Here is a 6000-nt window from a genome sequence, read left to right as displayed (position 1 = left end):
GCCACAAGGGCCACATCTAACTCCCTCTTAAATATAGCCAATGAACTGGCCTCAACTACCTTCCGTGGCAGAGAATTCCACAGATTCACCACTCTCTGTGTAAAAAATGATTTTCTCATCTCGGTCCTAAAAGACTTCCCTCTTATCCTTAAACTGTGACCCCTAGTTCTGGACTTCCCCAACATCGGGAATAATCTTCCTGCATCTAGACTGTCCAACCCCTTAGGAACCCCTTTACGACAAAAAGCTTTTCACTGTATCCTGGTAACACATGACAATACAGTAAACTAAACTAAAAAAACTCAACAGACAGCAAGCACACGCACACGCATGCAGGCACATATATGTACATGCACCACCACTCACAGGTGAACACCAACACATGCTTTTACCTTCACTGCTTTTCCCCGCTCATTTCCTTGCCCTAATGGCCCACCCTTAATTCCCTCCCCTACTCAGTCGCCCTCCCTCAGTCTCCCTACTGCTAACCCCGCTTCTCCAAGAAGGTTGGCAGTCCCCTTACACCGTGAAGGGGGAGATGGCGTGGGAGGGGGGGGGTGTCCGCCGAGAACTAAGGAGGACCCGGTGTAGGGGAAGGGGGGGGAGAAGGGATGAGTACTTTTTGTAACTTTGTCGACACCATTGTGGTGACTCTTTTGTATACTTTGTATGCAATTTCTGAGACAGAATTTTACTGCTCTTCGTTAGGTACCAGTGACAATAAAGTGTCATCATCATCATCATCATCACCATCATCACCATCATCATCATCACTGTCATCATCATCATCATCATCACTGTCATCATCACCATCATCATCACACCCATTCTTCATTCTCACCTAGTACAGAATCACGTCAGTGCTAAATAACAACAAGGAAGCAGACCCTAAACAATTTAGGTTTTTCCTATTTCCACCTTGTCAAGCTTGAAAGGGCTCGGAGAAGATTTACGAGGATGTTGCCAGGACTAGAAGGTCTGATCTCCAGGGAGAGGTTGAGTAGGCTGAGTCTCTATTCCATGGAGTGCAGGAGGTTGAGGATTGCTCTTATAGATGTGTATAAAATCATAAGAGGAATAGATCGGGTAGATGCACAGAATCTCTTGCACAGAGTAGGGCAATCGGGGACCAGAGGACATAGGTCAAGGTGAAGGGGAAAAGATTTATTAGGAATCTAGAGGATAACTTTTTTTAACGCAAAGGGTGGTGGGTATATTGAACAATACAATACAATACAATACAAATTTATTATCATTTGAGCCCCAGTGAGACTCAAACGAAATGTTGTTTCCACAGCCATACAAACAAAGACACTGTCTTACAGACATACACATAATTAAATTCACACAAACATCCATCACAGTGAAGCCACTGTGATGGAAGGCAAGTCTTTTCTCTCCCCTGTTCTCCGTGTCTCTCCCGATGTCCAAGCCCCAGGCGGGCGATGATGAGTCCCACGGCCATTTTAGGCCGCGCGGGGCGATTTACGGCCCCGCTCCCGGTCTGAAAGTCCAAGGTTGGAACCCCCACGGGCGATGGTGAGTCCCACGGCCATGAAGCCGTGCCGGGCGATGTACGACCCCGCTCCGGGTCGTTCCAACCCCGTGACACCGGCTGGAGAAGTCGCGTTGCGGGAGCTCCGGGAAGCGGTCTCTCTCTCTCCCCCCGGACCCGCGAGCTCCCGATGTCACAGTCCACCGGACCTGCGGCTGCGTTGCTGGAGCCTCCGAGCCCCAGGAGTCGAGTCGCAGCAGCGAGTCACCGCCGCTCCCCACGCTCCGAGGCCGGCCACCCCCGACGATGGTGAGTCCGCAGATCCGCAGCTCCGCAGTCTCCGGGACTGGAGCCCCCGGGTCGTTCAGGTTGGAGGCCGCTCCACGGTGCTAGGCCCCAACGACAGCCGAGACCCGACAGGGAAAAAGTCGGGTCTCCCGGACAGGGAAGAGATTTAAACAGTTTCCCCCTCCCCCCCCCCCGCATTAACACATTTAAAAATACTATTAAAAAACACCAAGCACTACATTTAACTAGACAAAAAATAAAAAAAAGACAGACAGGCTGTAGGGGCCGCTGCAACGGGTGAGTCGCGCCACCAACAAGCTGCCAGAGGAGGTAGTTGAGGCTGGGACTATCCCAACATTTAAGAAACAGTTAGACAGGTACATGGATAGGACAGGTTTGGATGGATATGGACTAGTGTCGCTGGGACATGTGGCCGGTGTGGGCAAGTTGGGCTGAGGGCCTGTTTCCACACTGTATCACACTATGACTCTATCTCCCAGGACAAGTTCAATTGTTTTTTGAGAACTTTCCTCTGGTTTATCCTGTTGCTGCTTGACTGTCCACCACCTACATCTTACAGTATTGTCAGCAACTGTACCTGAGATCTTACCTTCTGAAGCACAAAATGCTGGAGTAACTCATTGAGTCAGACAGCACCAGTGGTAGGAATAGATGGGGTCTGAAGAAGGGTCCCGACCCAAACCATCACCTGTCCATTCCCTCCACAAATGCTATGTGACCCAGTTCTTTGTGTTTTGCTCAAGATTCCAGCATCTGCAGCTCATTGTGTCTCCAACAACCTCTGAGTTTGGAAGAAGGAAGTAAAAAAAGATGGACAAACACCAGACTGTGTAGAATCCTAATGGTGATAATCGCCCAAGCTGATGACAGCTCCTAGCCCATCATCCTCGGATATCAGTTGGTCAATTATTTCCTCACCTGTTGAAACTTGTTTCCATTTTGCCTTCCCAGAATCATGCAACTGCAGGGATCGCTTAAATCTGATCACTGAGGTCATCCTCTGACATCAAGCTCCTTCATTCCAACCTCAAAAAAACCCAGTAAATTAAGATGAATTAAAAACGGTAAATGCAATATTTTATTCATGAATGCTGATACTTTCTTTAAACTTTAGAGAAACAATGTGGAAACAAGCCATTTCTCGCCAACCAGCAATCACACCGTATACTAGCTCTAGTGTAAAAACAGTGAGGCCAATTTACAATCGTTACCGAAGCCAATTAACCTACAAACCTGTACATCTTTAGAGTGTGGGAGGAAACCGGAGCACCCAGAGAAAACCCACGCAGGTCAAGGGGAGAACGTACAACCTCCGCACAGACAGCGCCTGTAGTCAGGATTGAACCTGGAACTCTGGCACTGTAAGGCAGCAACTCTACTGCTGTGCCACCGTGCAGCCCCTCTTCTGGTTTGAGATTATAGTTTGGTGCAGATTAGAGATACAGGCCTTTCAGCCCAACGAGTCCTCGCTGATCAGCGATCCCCGCATTTTATTTACTCCCACAAACTCCTCAGCCTTTGCATTGACGAGTGGTGCCAGAACTTCAGCGACAGTAAAACAACAGTGTGAAGATTTCTCGGCCACTTCTGCTACCTATGTTTAAAAAAAAAAACAGCAGTAACATCTGCATTTCCCCATTCCCCAGGCACGCTCCAGTACTCAGTGATTTCTGAAAGATTTGTGCCAGAGCGCTTGCAATTTCCTTCCTTACTTCCTTAATGATCCTCGAATACATCTTATCTGGCTCACGGGATTTATTTACAAAAGAGTTGCACAGCTGTTCTGCAACCGTGCTAGTAGTAATCGGGACAGTGCCACAACTCACCACTGCTACAGCCACCCTCCCCGATTCAGATAAAATAAATTATCTATCTTCCTTTGATTTGAAATAATAAAATTATTTGACATTTTTTCCAGATATACAGCATCAGCCTCTCACCTAACTCCAATATCAATGTTCCACCTCGGTTATTTCCTAGGCATGGTGTGATACAGCGTGGAAATAGGCCCTTCGGCCCAACTTGCCAACACCAGCCAACATGTCCCAGCTACACTAGTGTGGGGAGGGGCATCGAGTATTATGGCAGACCGGGCACAGGGGGGGGGGGGGGGGGTGAGGGGTGAGGGGGGGGATCGATGGGGGTAAATAACGGGATATTTTGCCCTTTAAGTGGTGACTCTTTGTATGCCTAGTTGTGTAAAACAAAGCATCTCACAGTGACAATTAAAGTATCTAATCTAATCTATCTTGTCCCACCAGCCTGCATTTGGTCCATAGTCCTTCAAATGTACCTGTCTAACTGCTCCTTAAACTTTGGGATAGTCCCTGCCTCAACAACCTCCCCTGGCAGCTTGTTCCATACACCTAACACCCTTTGTGTGAAGAAACAGTGAAGAAACACTCGGATTCCTATTAAATCTTTTCCCCTTCACCTTAAACCTATGTCCTCTGGTCCTCGATTCCCCTCCTCTGGGCAAAAGACTCTACCTGATCTATTTCTCTCATGATATTATCCACCTCTCTAAGTCTCAGTATTGCAGTAGAACAGCAAAAGCCTTATTTAATTTTTCTTCTCTTGCGATATTCAATGCAGAATTCTGAATGCTTGTTTTATAATGCTCCCATGCCTTTTATTATTGAATCATTTTCTTCTGGTATCACCTTCTCCATGGCCTGGGTGCCTTCTTGGTGTTTCAAGTTGCTTAATATGCTTGTTTAATTATAGCAGATTGCCTTTCAGTTTCTGACACATTTTAGTTCAGTTTAGTTCAGAGATACAGCATAGAAAGAGGCCCTTCGGCCCACCGAGTCCGTGCCGACCAGCGATCCCCGCAAAATAGCACTATCCTACACACACTAGTGACAATTTACACATAAACCAAGCCAATTAACCTACATACCTGTATGTCTTTGGAGTATGGGAGGAAGTCGAAGATCTCGGAGGAACCCCACGCAGGAGAACGTACAAACTCCCTACCCTCGGTACAAGAACTGTTCCAGAGCCGCTGTCTGAAAAAAGCTCAGAGAATTGCTAAGGACAAACTGCACCCCCTCCACATACACCTGGATCTCCTGCCATCAGGCAAGAGATATCGCAGCATCAAAGCCCGGACTACAAGACTACTAAACAACTTCCTGCCACAGGCTGTGAGGCTGCTAAACAGTCACTCTGTACTCACAGTCACTTGATTCTGCGGCTTGGCACGGACACTTTAATAACTGGCACTGGCCACTCAAATCAGCTGCCCCGGACATTTTTATGATTGGCTTTACTGCATTTTAACGTTGTTGTTTTACCTGCTTTTAACTATTTATACTGTTCCATCAGGGACTGGATTGTTTTTAGTGTTATTATGTGTGAAAATGTTTTAAATTTCATGTGCGATGCTCCGCTATTCCCTGGGAAACATCTTTTCATTTTGTACTGTACAACTGTTGCTTGCAAGATGACAATAAAGGTTGATTGATTGATTGAACCCGAGTATCTGGCACTGCAAACGCTGTAAGGCAGCAACTCTACCGCTGCGCCACCGTGCTGCCATTATCCCCCAATTTGATCATTATATATAAGCAAAGACTCAAGGAGCAGCAATATTGGTTGCAAATGGACCAACTATTTTGCCAAATTCAGCTTTACCTTTAGAACAGACCAGCCTATGTTTTCTGATCAAACTAGCATCTGACTTCACTTTCACCAGCTTTAACCAGTCCCAAAACATCGTTACGCTGGTGGGTTTTTGATAGCCAGAAAACATCTAACCATATGAGAGGGGATGTGACAAGGTAGGTCTATTAATAATGTGACGCAGCATTGTGTAACAAGAGCCCGCTACACCAGTGGCAACCCTTCCTGTGATGGCAACACATCCACTGTGTATTTAGAGGTTGGATAACCCTCTAACACCTAGCATATTTGTGAGACTTGGCCAAGGTAGGTACTGGCAGTGATTTTTTTTAAATTGCCACTGTCAAAAAAGAATCGCTGTCTCCCAGCGGCAGAGGCCCAGGTTCGATCCTGACTACAGGTGCTGTCTGTACGGATTTTGTTCCCATCTCCCCATGACATGGGTGGGTTTGTAGGCTAATTGGCTTGATAAACATTGTAAATTGTCCCTAATGTGTGTAGGAAAGTGTAAGTGTGTGGGGGTTCACAGGTCAATGAGGACTCGGTGGGCCAAAGGGCCTGTCGTTGTG

Source organism: Leucoraja erinacea, chromosome 16 (genome assembly GCF_028641065.1).
Source record: "Leucoraja erinacea ecotype New England chromosome 16, Leri_hhj_1, whole genome shotgun sequence".
NCBI classification, from domain to species: domain Eukaryota; kingdom Metazoa; phylum Chordata; class Chondrichthyes; order Rajiformes; family Rajidae; genus Leucoraja; species Leucoraja erinaceus.
The sequence above is the reverse complement of the archived record's forward strand: the minus strand, read 5'-3'. Positions refer to the sequence as shown.